Consider the following 15331-nt stretch of genomic DNA (forward strand, 5'->3'; position numbering starts at 1 on the left):
TCACCACCCATTCTTAGCTCTCCAAAATCGCCTAGAGTATATGAAGTGAAGAATTCCTTCCTTGGTGTAACATGGTAGGATGCACCTGAATCCACAATCTAAGTTGTCTCATGGCATGCAATGTTGATGGCGTTCTCATCGCAAGCAAGAAGTAAATCTGCTCTAACTGTTGTAACCTGGTTCTCTGTGTGATCATCTTTCTTGTCTTGCTTCTGGTCCCTTTTCAACTTGAAGCAATGTTTCTTGATGTGCCCCTTCTTGCCACAATAATGACTTTCAAGATCCTTGTACCTTGACCTTGACTTGCTTCTGCTTTTATATCTACCCTTCTGACCCCTTTGCTTGTTTCTCCCCCTATCGTCTGTAACCAAAATATCTGACTGAGAAGTGGAGGTGTCTTGAGATCTTCTTCATGATTCTTCATTCAAGATACCACTCTTGACATACTCCATGGTCACAACACCTTTGGGAGCAGAGTTGGTCAAAGAAACCCGAAATGTTTCCCAAGAATCAGGTAGAGTGTTAAGCAACCAGAGACCAAGTACCTCATCGTCAAATTTGATGCCCATGTTAGACAACTATCAAGAACACCCTGAAAATCATTGACATGATCATTGTGACACCCCGGGAATTAATTTCATACTTAATTCACAATTTCCATCAAATCTAATTAAGGGAATCAAGTTTGACTCAAATCTCTTAATCAATTGGTTTAGTCAATGGTTGGACCTTGACTTAGTAACATTGAACCTTGTATTATCTATTTCAAACAAAGCCATCTTAGCCTTTAAAATTAATAAGGGACCCACCTTTTAACTTTTCAGATTTTCTTTAGAAACCCTACCCTAACCAAAAGAATTCCAGCCATTCCAACTTTTCTACTCCTCTCTACCCTTCTCTCTACACTTTAGCTTTCTCTCTAAGCTAACCTAAAACCCTCCCAACCTTGCAAAGGAAAACCACCCAAATTCCATGTTTCCTCCTCCACAAACTTAGGAAGGGTAAGTCCTAAGCTTTATTAGTGTTATTACTTAGTTTTCCTTCACCTTTATCTAAGATTTGTTGTTTTGTTGGGGTTTTGGTTTGTGTTTGAAAGATCTTTTCGAAGAAGACCTTCAAAGAGAAGCTTAGGTGTTTGAGGAAGTGTTCTTTAGGCTAAAGAGGTAACCCATATCCTACAAAATCTATTTACTCTTGCTATGTATGATTTTCTTGGTGTTATTGAGTGAAATTGTGCAATATCTTGTGATTTTGCCTATTGTAGAGCTTGTATTAGGGTTCATGAAGTTATTCTTTGAGTTATTCTATGTGTTCAAGTTCCTTTGTTGTTGTATGTGAGTTTTGAGGTGTTTTGGACTTGAACTTGAGCATTGTTGCATTTTTCCTCGAAGGGAAATTCTCCTCCTCTGTTCGGTACCAGCGAGTACACTGGCGGGCGATGTTCCATCCGCCAGTCCACCCGCTGGACCATGGTGATGTTTGGCGGAGGGGTCCACGGGTGGTAAACCACCCCTGGTACCATCCGCTGGTACATGGTGGGGTGTGTGGTAGGTGGTTTGTCTCCCCCGTACCGCCCACTGGTACGTTGTATTTTGGCCTCCATTTTGTTCAACCGTTGTGCACTTGTGTGTCTTCATTCATGTTTCGTAAGTCTAGAACGAAGTGTTAAGTACCCATAATAGGATTTATGAGTCTTGAATCATATATGTGATCCAACCTTGTGACTCGTTGGATTAACATGATGTCTATGATGTTCGTTTGAACCTTTATGATTATCCTATTGATTTGCATGCTAGTTACATTGTTGTTGGTGATAGTATGTGTTTTCTCACTTGTTCTCAAGGAAGATTGGTAACTTGTGTTCACCAATGGTTGTAGTCTCTTGGTTTGGAAGTCCTTCGTTATTGTGGCATTATCTTGGAATGTTTCCTTCATGTCAATTCTTGAAGTCATTTGATTGAATCTATCTTTGTAAGCTTGTACAAATGTTGTACTCTATCATGATTGTTCCTTGATTGGGCTAATGTTGAGCCTCAAGTATCTATGTCGATGACTATGTGATATGATTAAAATGATTGGCGGCAATGAGCTTTGCTCAAATGATTGGCGGTAAATGATCATATTATGATTAAAAGCTGGCTGATAAAGCATGTGGGGAGCATAGTCTCTGGATGAATAAGGTTGGACTGGTGTACTGGGTGGTCTTGGAGGTACAGGTTGGAACTGATATAAGGATGGAGTGGTGTAAAGGTTGGAACATGGAATAAGGTTGGAGCTCGGTCATTGATTGTGATCCTTGACATTCACTTGCTTATGAGCATGTCTTGACATGATCTTTTGATTGATATTTGATTATTGTATCTCGTTGATTATCTTGTTATCCTTGTCATTGATTCCTCGCATTGATTCTTTTGATTAACCGTTTGATGGTCGGTGTGATTGAGTGTGTCTTTCGATGAGTCATATGATGTCTCTATCTCTTGTTTTTAAAGCTAGTGTTGCTAAGACTATATCTATGTATTCCAAGTCCCAAAATTGATTTTCTTATATCTATATTATATTGTACTCAACGCGTTGGAGTGGGTTACTTAGTAATTTTCGCTGACGGGTGCTACCCCTTAATGTTTTACAGGTACAGAGTAGTTCAGCCTTGAGCGCGCTAGATGGAGTCGTTGTTTAGACTAGCCTTCCCCTCTCTTTTAGCCTAGACGATGTGGTCTGCGAGCCTTGATTACTAGACTTGTGAACTCGTGATAGATTTTGATTTAAGTAGTTTGAACTTAGCCTGTGCATCTAAAGTTTTAGTTTAGATGTGGGATAACATTTCCTGGTTAAAAGTTTAGCTTCCGCAACTTTTACTATTTTAATGATTAGATTTATCTTTATTCCTAAGCTTTAATTGCCTTAATTTATGCTTAAAATCGGGAGTGTTACAATCATTGATCAATGTACCTTCCCTTTGGCTGACTGAAGATGTTTCCAAGGAAGAACCTGAAGTGGTGGACAGACCAAGCACGAAAGGAAAAGAGAATAAGTAAATTTTCCTTTCGAAACAACAGTTCTAATGGACATATATCTCTAATGTAATAAATGTCCTAGTATGATGTCGGTTAGCAACACGGTCAAAAGATGCAATTAATGAGACACAGACTTTTCAGAATTAAGTCTTGAATAACTGATGGTTGCATTGAATGGTCATTTATTCCTTGAAATTAACATCACCCGTGATCTTTGTCTCTCAACTATAAAAGGAGGTTTGCACCTAAGGAAACATCACACCTCCTCAAAGCTGAAGAAATGGATAAGAAAAAAGGATCCATGCTTCCTAGGAAACCCTTTACTAGGGGAGCATCCAAAAGACAGAAGGAGATTGGGAAAAATTAGGGAAGAACAAGGTGATCTATATCCTGGCAACAGCACTAGGTGCCCTCTCGAAATCACATCTGAAGAGGAAGAGTACCCCCATAATGAAGGGTTCCTCACTGATGATTCTTCACCCATTGCTGACCTGAGTGAAGGACTACCTCTTGTCAACCCGACAAAATGATCTTCAAATGTGTTTCCAACATATGAGGACATGAACAATCCTTTGTATGATAAGGATTACATGTACTGGCTCTGAGAACATCCCAACATCGGGATTGAGTATGATGCAGAACCCAAGTCTAATGAAGATGACTCTGAAGCCACAACATCAGACGAAAGCATGAATCGAACCCTGACAGACTACCTTGCTTTCCAACTCTTCAAAAATTCCCTGATAAAGGGTGAAACCAGCAAAAGCTCGAAAGGGAAAAGCAAGAAGTAGTTTTCTGATGAAAACTGGTAGTCAAGTAAAGTGGTTTCGTGTTGGGTTGTTATAGGGTTGTCTGTTCCTTCGTGTTGAAGTGGTTTTTGTTCTAAATGGGTGTCTCTATCCTTTCAATGAAATAAAATTTCATGTTTCGTGTTTTGAGCTACTTACTATGTTATTCTTGAAACTTCACTTGTGTTGCAACACGAATTCTGGATGATGACACAGCTTCATGAAACCTTATTTATTTCGTGGGCATTCCATGAATCTTTATTTGATTCACCAAATCAAGATGAGATAATCAAGGGTCACACAAATATATGCCCTCATCTAAAATGTGACGATTATTTCTGAAAATTTATCCTTTATTTGGATATTTACCCCCAACCATTCGATGATAAAGGTGGAAGAAGATCATGTGGGAGAAAAATGTGGTCCACTATCCCATGAAAATGCATGCCCTGGAAGTTGAAAGGGAGAGCATTAAATGCCCTTGTCCCATACTTGAGTACTTTCTCTCTCATCATTAAATGAGAAGTGATTCTTCTTAATATGATATTTGCCTTATCAGAAGAATTTGTACAGGGTTTTACCTTAAAAAGCCTATAATGGTCAAATATTCTAAGGGCATTAAAGGCTTTTGTCCTTCAGAGTTCAATTCAAAATCCGGGTGATCCATTTTGAAGGTCCAACCCGATGACCTTACCCATTTAAACCTAAAACTCTACACCCACTATTCATTTTTCTTTCGCCATATGCTTCTTGGCTTTAAACCTTGGCTTTACCTCTCTTCATCTTCTTCAAAAAGTTTTACGCTCATCTTCATAAACCGGAAACCCTCTCCATCCTCTATATCAATGGCGAAAAACACCATATCAAAAGCCACAAATCAAGAGCCTAAGACAAGTAAAGCAGAAACCATACCTCCATATCCAATATCTGATGAAGGGTTCATCAAATCCAGGGAACATTATGTAATCGGGGGTTACATGTGGGATGTTCATGGATTCAGGCAATATGTGCTTGATAAAGAGTATGGCGAATGGGTTGTTAATCTACTCCAAGAAAGTGGTCTCTACAAGTTAGTCACCCATGTCTACAAGGCTTTCTTCTCCTACGATGTCACCGAATTTTATCTCAATGTGAAGATTTCTTCAGACACTACCACCATCACCTCCGTGGTAAACAAGAAGGACATTTCATTGACAAGCACGGATATTCAAGAAGCCTTCAGCTTTCCGGTGAGAGATGACTCCTATCACTCATATTTCTCTCAACATGTGTTTGATCAAAATGCCTTCTACGAAAGCATTCGAAACAACCAGTCTTCTGAAGAAATCAAATGGCCTCTCAAGAAATGTCATTCAAACTCGACTATGAGTTCACAGTGGACACTTTTAACAAGATCGTTGAGCACAAGACATCCAGAACTGATGATGTCTCAAAGGACAAGCTGAAGATGCTTCATGCCTTTCTAAATGAATTCAAGGTGGATTGGTCGAAAGTTGTTTTCGACTATCTAAAGTTGAACATATCTTCTAGGAAGCTGCCTACGGGGGATATCAGACGAAAGATTGGTTTCGGGTTGATGATAGGTCATTTGCTAAAGCACAAGGAAGTTACTCTCAGATCCAGATCTTTCCCAGGACCAAAGATTTGTCATATGAAAACAAAGCCCCCTGGCTATGACAAGCAAAAAGCTCTAGAAATGGGAGCCAGAAACTGAACAACCAAAGAAAATCAAAACGAAAGAAGGCCCCAGAAATTGAACAACCAAAGAAGCCAAACGTAGACAAGTGAAACATAATGAGTCTACTCAAGCTGATGTCCTTATACCAGCTCCAACTCAAACTGATACTCCAGCTCTAATTCCTTCAGCTCCAAAGAAAAGGAAACTGCAAAAGCAAACATTGGTCGAAACAGCTCCGAATCCAACATTAAAGCCTCCACTAGTTGTACCCTCAACAAAAGAGATGAAAGAACCTATGAAGGAAAGAACTTTCGACAAGAAGTTTGAAATCAAGCCTTCCCCGCAAGCTCACAAGAAATGCATCTCATCCTCCGAATCAACTCAAGTGGAGAGTTCATCAGATGAAAGTTCAGATGACTCATTCACTGCTCAGGCCGAAGCCAGACAGAAACAACTGCGAAAAGAAGCACAATCTCTTGAGGTAACAAAGGTTGTCCTGAACCATGATGCACCTGAGGAGTCCAGTTCAGGTACATGGACGAACTCACCCGAGCATGCTGCTCAGGGGGAAAGTCAATGATGTTGTGTTGCGAGAAACAAGGACAAAGAAAGTCGAAAGACTCCTTACACAAGAACCTACTGAGGCAAAGCAGGTCGAAAAGACTCTGACACAAGAACCTGTCGAAGTAGATAAGGACGACAACTTGCCTCAATCCTCTCCTATCGATCACTCAAGTCTCCCACAAGAACCTGGCTTGCCAGCAGAGACGAAAGGAGTGGTCAATACACAGCATGCAAAATCACCTCCATCAGAAGATCAAGCCCTCCTACAAACCATTACAAATGCTTATCAACGAGTGATGAATTGGCAACAATGGAGAACTTCATCTCTTGACTCTTTTCTGGAAAGGATTGACACAATGAGAAGTGAAGAAAAATTTGCTCTTGAGTGGTTTGGAACTCAAAATGTGTACGAAGCCACAAGGATCGAAACAATCAACTGAGCTTACTCATACAAAATAACCAACAGAAGCATTGCAAAAGGAAAAGCTCCAATCAGTTTGGATGTGAAGAAACCACCGCTTGATCCGGCGTATGAAGCCGAAATGAAAGAACTCAAAGCTACAATGATGCTATCAAAGATTAAAATTGAGCTTGAAAAGATCCATCAAAATGATCCCGAATGCAGCAAAAGAAAGAAGACAAGTGGAAAACAAAGTGTTGCAGATGAAGAAGGAAAAGAACAAGAGGAAGAAGAAGATGATGATGATGAAGATTCAAACAAAAATGATCAACATGATAATGCTGATAAATATGATCATGAGAAGGATGATCCAAGTGAGGACGACAGTGATGATGATGATGTTGGTGACAACAACGAACTAAGTGATCCTCACAACAGGGATGATTATGCTGATGATGTTGGAAAAGACGGTGATCAAGGATGAGATGACGACCAAGATGATAGAAATGCACTGGTCATTCACTTAAATCCCAGTCCAAATGATTCAACCCCGAAAGACCAGCAGCATACACCAGCTTTTTCGGGTTCTGTTGGAAAAGATCAATCTACGGCAAATACTGATGGTAAACTAACTCTGAGATCAGCCAACGCTGGAAACCTGGAAGCATCGTTTGGTGCGAGGCAAGACGAGCCTGGTTACCATGAAATGAATACCCCTTCTGCTGGTAGTCTCAGTACTACAATCATTTTATCGGCACTTGGCAAGATAAGGGTTGACATCAATACACACTTCAAGGAGCTGAAGAAAACGCTGCGACACACAAAGAGAGAAAATGCTCAACTCTCGGCTCCGAATACCTCCCCTGATCAAGATACACACAAAGCCATTACTGATATGGCCAAATCTGTGGAACATCTACTTCAAGACTTGACGTTTACTCAAGCAAATCAAACAAAAATTGAAGAAAATCAAACAAAGATTCTCAAGGAACATCATCACATGAAACACTCCAATTTCAACCTCAAGGAACGAGTTGATCTTGCCTGCACGAAATTTGATTCAGTGCATAATGATCTCTTTCGCATTGGCGAGAATTAGTTGGCCACTCTGAATTATGTGCGTGACATTTCGATCTCTCTTCAAACTCTCACTCAACCTCTATCCTCAGCACACGATGATGCCAAAAAGGGGGAAAGAGGAGATAAAGATGATGAAGGAGGCAGTGAAAGAAGATACAAGAGGAATGCAGACGAAAGAAGAGATGGAAGAAGCAACTCAAGAGGAGATGGAGAGAAGACCAAGCAACTCACATTACCTCCCATCTCCAAAACAAATTATCCAAAAGGCACTCGTCAATCCAGTCAAGCAGTAAGAGAGCAGATTCGAAAGAAATGGATGCAAGACAAAACTGTGACATTGGATGCAGAAGGACAGTTCCTTCCTTATGAAGAGTATGTTGTTGGCAGTGGAAGACGGTTTGAAGGTTGCAATATACCTGTCAGCATGAAAGAGCAAGATAATCAAGCTAGACAATAATATCAGAGAGCCCGAAACAAAGAAATAAGAGAACAAAACGAAAGGAGGCGAAAAGAAGAAGAAGAAATCAAGTTATGAAGAGAACAAGAACTTGCCTACTTTCAGAAAATCCAGGAGAAAATCAAGGACCTCAGTATTATTGACATAGATGTTGATCCAAATGCCAAACACAATGCTGTATTCAAAATCCATGAAGAATCTGGCAAAAGCTACCTCGAGGGAATGAATTCCATAGAACTTGTCATCTGGTAGAATAATGGAATCGTTCCAGGACGAAATGTAGTTGAAGCATACAGCAACTACATCAACTACATCTTCACTAATGAATATGCAGAAAAAGCTCGAGATAAAGGAATTAGAGCTTTCAGAAAGCTTTTCAATGACGAACTCGACTACCAGACCTTAGCAAGAAAGCGAGAAGCTGAAGAAAAGGAAGCCCGAATTCAAGAAGCTGCACAGAGAGATAAGTTATTGAACATGTAATAACTAGATACTTCAATCTCTTTTGTATTGCACTAAATCTGAATGAAATCTCTTTTTTGCTGTCTGTGTAACACCCCAAAATTTTGAAACTTTTAAAACTTATACAATAAAGGTAAATCCTCATTAAATCCCAAAACATAGTATTACTAAACATAAGAGTACGGGGTGATATGCCACATCTGAGCTGGAGAACTCAGATGTACAGGCTAAACTAACTAAATATCCTCAATACATCATCATGACACGCAGGCCGAAAGGAAAACTAACTATCTAATCCAAGTTCTTCCAGCGCGCTCCGGAAGCTAATCATCTGTGCCTGAAAGCCAAATATATCTATTCAGCGAATGATGCTGGTAACCCACTCCAACGCGTTGAAATACAATATAGGTAGATATATATATATATATATATATATATATATATATATATATATATATATATATATATATATATATATATATATATATATATATATATATATATATATATATATATATATATATATATGAAAACCATTTTGAAGCATGAAGATATATGCTTAGGAGACTCTTAGCTTTAAAACCAGGAATAGACTCGACAGGTAGGGATAAGCACGTTAAACAATGATAATCAGTTATATAGAGAAAATATCATAAAGAATATGTATCTGAGGTCACAGTTCACTTTCAAATCATTCACATCATCATTCGATCAACAACCTTGTCACATAAGCACACTTTGGTGGCGACACGGGACCAATCGCATGCCCCGAACATGAGGGTTAGTACATATAGTACTAACACGGCCCCGCAGAACCCTACCTCATACCGCAGCATGAAGGAGTTGACCGCAGCCAACTGTATAGACCGTCGATAGTTTCAACGGTGGATCACAGCCCTACACACCGCTGACGCGCTCAGTCGGTGGACTGTGATCCTCTTTTGGGGACTGCGACCCTACACACCGCTTGACGAGCTCAATCAGTGGGTCGTAACCGATCAAAGCCCTACACACCGCCTGAGGGACTCATTCGGTGGGCAATGATCTTCGGGGACTACGACCCTACACACCGCTGGCACATACACTCGGTGGATCGCAGCCGACCATAGCCCTACACACCGCCTGATCACTCATTCGGTAGACTATGGCCTTCCTCGGGCTAGTGGCCCTACACACCGCCTGGCGCATCCAGTCGGTGGACCATAGCACACGAGGCCCATGTGGACCGCACCCAAGAAGTGAATCACTGACCGCAGCCAGGAGAATGAACCGCAGCTCATGAGTAACCAGCTTGACCGCAGCCAAGATAACGAACCGCAGCTCGTGTATAACCAATTTGATCGCAACCAAATTGGGGTATCATGCTCACATAACACATAGTAGCACATACTAGCACATTGAAAAGGGGGAAAGCGTATAAATAAACTTATGCGTGATTATCCACATACTAAGAATAGTCCTAAGGGGTTCATGCATCTTCCTCCTAGGCCAACGGGTTACCGATTCAACTAACATGCAATACACAAGACTCTTTTATCCTACGAATGGTACCCGAAACATCAAACTAGACTCATGCACGACAAACGGGGTCCGTTGGGACACCACGGGGGTTGGGGAACATCAAACGGGGAAGCCGTAGTCCTAAGGTGGACAAATTCCAGCGGGTGGCCGGCGGACAGACGTCTGCCCGCTGCCGGTGGCGTTAAAATTGGCAGCGGGTAGGTGGCGGGTCCCCCTACCCCCACCTACCCCCCACTGACTCTTTTCCAAAATATACATCCCGGGATCCTCCGTGGAACCCGAAACCATGCTTAAACACTTTTAAACACAAAAGACGACACCATGTAGACAATTAACGGATCAAAAGCAAGAATCACATAGAACACAACCTATCATGACTTCTAAACATAATCAACACCCGAACATGTGAATTCCCACCCAAATATACCAAGAATATCCCAATACGAAATTCATGTTTCAACCTAGGGCTCTAATCATATTTAAATTATCAAGATCATAGTTCATCTTTTAATATCAAGAAACACCAAGATTTATCAAGAACATCACACAATCATCAAGATCCTCTAATCATCATCAAGATTACACATAAAATCACCTTATCAATTATCAAGATCATATCACAATTATCATAGAAGATTTCATCAAGACACAAGCATAGAATAAGGAGCCAAAAAAGAAGATTATAGCGAGGAAAATAGGTTTTGTTGAGACATGGGTTACCTCTTAGCCTTAATTAGAATCCTTGGCTATAAAGGGTCTTTCTTTAAGATCTCTTCTTCTTGATTTCACCTATGGAAATTCTTGTGTGGTGAAAGTTATTGTGGTGTGGGTTCTAGGTGCCTCCTATGCCCCTATTTATATATCTAAGAGTCCTAATTAGGGTCTACATGGTGTGGGCTTGCTAATTCTATTCCTTACAGGACTAAGGGGTTGGTTTTAGGGATAAGGGTCCATGGGCTATGGTGGACCTCTTTTTAGCTAATTAATGGATTTTAATTCTCTTTTTAGGCTAAGTAATTAAATAATTAGTTTAGGTTAGAGGTCATAACACGGGGTGTTACAATCTGTGTTGAGTTGTTCTTATGTGTGTTTTTCTTAGAACTTATTGTAAACTCAACTATTTGGCTGTTTTGTAATGAAAATCCGTTTAAGGATAATTTTCAGCCTTATAGCAAGAGTATAGGTTTTGACATCATCAAAAAGGGGAAAATTGTTAGGAACAAGTGTATTCAGATTTTGATGATACCAAACTTACTAGGAATGTAGACTCCTCCTTTTAATCTCATTGTTTGGCACCTTTCGTGTTAGACGAAAGTAGTCATAACTCACCATGTGATTCGTGCTCAGTAGCACAAATACACGAATCAGAGTTGCACTTAGTAAATCAAGTCTACTTGAAGAAAAGAAGATCAAGAGAATACCGAGAGAACGATTTAGACCGAAAGATGGAAGGGTCTAACTCTTGTGTAAACGTCAAGTGATAAGGAAGATCATTTGACCAAAAGGGAAAACGAAAGATAAGGACAATCTTTCGTTGTATATTCCCGAGACTATAAGTCTAAGTCAGACTTGAATAGACAACCTTTACAAGTGAACAAGAAGAATGTTGTCTATGTCTCACAGCTGGGCAATCATCCTAGACAAAAGGAGTCCTAAGAATGATATTCACAAAAACCGAGAAGCATAACATGATTAGTACTTCTTGTCAGTGAAAAAGGACAAAAAACCATGTTACTTTTTGTCACCAACAGCTACACAACACAACTGCATTAAATGCTTCATGCCCAGTGGTTAATACACGTTGGATAATAGGTTTGAATTTTCATCTCCCTCTAACGGATGAATTTTTCCTCACCTATAAATACCTCTCTTCACCACAGAAGAAAGTGCTGGTTCTACAACTGCTTCTATCTTAGAAAAGCTCTTCAAACAAGTTTATTCAAAAGCTTTTCTTAACCAGCGTGTAGTTGTGAAGTTTTTCAAGAAGTTCATCCGGATCTCATACTTCACAACTTGAAGAAATCTTGCAACGTTTATGTGAAGAATTATTCAACAACAAGTCAAGATTTCAGGTAGTTGGAGAAACGTGTTATTTCTTTCCAACACTCAACTCTGGAGAAGACGTTGATAGAGGTGGAGTAAACTCGAGAAGTTAAAAAAACCTACACAAGCGGCTGTCCGACTTAGTGATCAAGGAAGCTAGCTTGTCAGTTTGTACTAAATAGTGATAGTGCAAACCCTTTCACGAGTTGTGAAAGAAGAGTGGAATATGTTTTGTTAATAGCCAAACCATTATAAAAATCTCTCTCTATCTCTCTTTACTTTCGGTAATTTATCTTTCGTGCATAGCATCCATATTGACCAAACCCTAAATCTTCATAACGAAATAGTGCAAAGATCAATTTAAAAACAAACTCATATATTACCGCTATGCATAACCTCTGAAAGGAGTTGCTTTGAAAAATCGAGTAAAGTCTATTCCCCCCCCCCCCCCCTCCCCCCCCCCCTCTAGACTTTCTTTCGACCCTACCGGACCAACTGTTAATACTTAAATATTAAATATTAACCTAAAAACATCTATAACTTGAACAATTTAGGATTATTTTTACTCAAAACGATGTCGTTTTGAGTGAAATAATCTATTAAAAAAACAATAGCTAATCGACGGACTAGGCGGCCTAATTGTTGCCTAGGAGGCCTAGGAGGCCGACTAGGTAGCCAAGCCTAGACCACCGATTATGGTGATACGCTAGGCGGTCGGCCAACGCCTAGCGTCTAGGCGTTGATTAATCAACGCCTAGATAAGTACACTAGTACAAAACAGGACATAGAAGACTGACATTTAGCTACTGTTATTAAAAAAAAATAGTAGTGTATTATTAATTCAAAAATTTACAGTGACAAGTTCGTAATAATTGATAGATAGTCCGCGGTTATTCTTAGATGTAACGGATGCGGATTAAAAAATTAAAATAAGACTTTTAAATTTCGCCACTGTTTCTAGTTGAAACAGTGGCGAAAAATAAAAATAAAACGCCACCATTCCTACATGAACTGTGGCGAAAAGTATTTTAAAAATAATAAAAAGAATCCTTTTTTTTTTATTCCGCCACCGTTTCTTTTATTAACGGTGGTGTAATATCAATTTAATACAGATAGAATTCCGATCTAATATCCTTTAACCCTAAATCGATCTTCAGCCCAAATCTAGATCAGACGCACAGCGCACCCACCACCGCGACGCCACAGTCGCCAACGCCGTCGTTCCCTCCTCCGGCTTCCCTGCGATGCCACAGCTACCAGCCACTGTCCACCGACGCAACTTCGTCGTTTCCTACATTTTTTTTAACGATAGATATTACTAGTATATTTAATGAGAGAACGATATTATATATAATAAGAGCATTATTATATACGTAATAAGAGGAATAATATATTGGACACGTATTAGTATTCCTTACGAATTAATTAATAGCTAATATACATTATTAACATATATGTATTATTGTGGCGGGCTAATATACATTATTAATATATGTATTATATATTGTGGCGGTGTGGTGTGCCAAGAGAAACACATACCGGAGATTCTGGTGTGTGCCGTGAACAGTACAAGGGAAAGGAACCGGCTGCTTTTCTCCCAATTTTCACAATCGTTATACCCTGCACCACGGTGCACAGTGTGCCCCGCGCCTCCCAAAACAACGTCGTTTTGGGAAGCGCGATAGTAAGTTGAAATGATTATGTATATTTGTTTATACAATTATGTATATTTTTTATTATGTACATTTTTATACAATTATGTATATTTTTTTTAGACAATTATGTACATCCGAATCAGGAAATTTTGGTGTATTATGTTAAGAGTTGATTATGTTAAAAGTTTATGTTAATTATGTATTATGTTAGATTATGTGTATTATCTTTTAAAAACGAGTATGTGTATTTTGTTATATAATTATGTACATTCATGTATACAATTATGTGTATTATAGTATAACATTATGTATATTTTTGAACATGAGATTTTTTTAAAGAAAAATTAACTGCCAAACACTCGGTAGCGAAATTTCAAAAAAATAAAAATAAAAATTAAAACGACGTCGTTTTGCATCTAGGCGCACAATGCAACGCGCGCCGTGATGCAGGATATAAATTGCCCAATTTTCACTGTCAAGCATCTCTTTTTTGATATTACTAAGTTAGATGGCCTGCTAGATAAAGAAGGTTCAATAGTCAATAGATTTTCATTCGCAAAAAAAAAAAAAATAATAAAAATGATTTGACATTTTTCAAGATAGGCGGTAAAGAGAATGCAGTGAAAAGTGTAGAATGTTTATATAGGAAATGGTTGAATTTATATGTCTAAACATATCTACTGGAGATATAAATAATATTTTGATGTTGTGGAATTGAAAATATTATTTATGCTTGGTAGGAATTTTATTACCTGTTGATCTAGATTGTTGGTTATTATCTAATTATTGAGAAGAATTAATATTCTCTTTTCTAATTCATGCTTTAAAAGATAAATTCTTCTGCTTTATTAATTAAGTCTTTTGTATTTCTAGTTTTCTTGATCATTTTTCAAGTATTTATAGCTGAATTTCGAATTTGTCTGTAAGAGGGAAACAAATTTGAAATATCAACTTGCTATTACAAATTTACAATAATCTGTATGATTTGACAAGTGTATATTTTATAATTATTGTAAATTTAAAAATTTAGTAATGGTAAAATTATCCTAGAATTTGATATTTCAAGATGAAAGGTGTGGATGAGATTCCATTCTTTTTACAAGCTAAGGGAGATGATATATATATATATATATATATATATATATATATATATATATATTATTTTGTGTGTGTTTATTTTTTAGTTTTTATTGGTGAGGCCGGGGGATGAGCTTCTGGCAGCTGGAGTTGTAGCTAGTCTTCTAGAACACATACCAGCAAGACCAATATTCTTTAGTTTATCATTTCCGGTAGACTATTTTTTTTCTTGGATAAGGAAGGCAAATTAGCTAGGTTGGTAGATTAGGGTTCTAACATTTTTTAAAAAACTTTCAAATTCATTAATTATCTTAACTATAATATAGCCATATAGTTTGGTGAGCAATTATTGTTACAATTATTATCTCTATCCTTATTATTATTGTATTCTTTAATTTTTTGGATCTTCTATATTATTATTTAGAAAATGGTGATGATGATTAATAGTCATTTATATTTATAAATAATTATTTGATCTTTAAAGGTCAATTATATGTTGTTATATCTAGAGTTAAAAATCTCAAAAGTCTAAAAATTTTGATCCGTGATGACTCTGAAAATTGTAATTCAATTACTATTGTAGTTTACT

The sequence above is a fragment of the Ipomoea nil genome, unplaced genomic scaffold, assembly GCF_001879475.1.
Source record: "Ipomoea nil cultivar Tokyo-kokei standard unplaced genomic scaffold, Asagao_1.1 scaffold2792, whole genome shotgun sequence".
NCBI lineage: Eukaryota > Viridiplantae > Streptophyta > Magnoliopsida > Solanales > Convolvulaceae > Ipomoea > Ipomoea nil.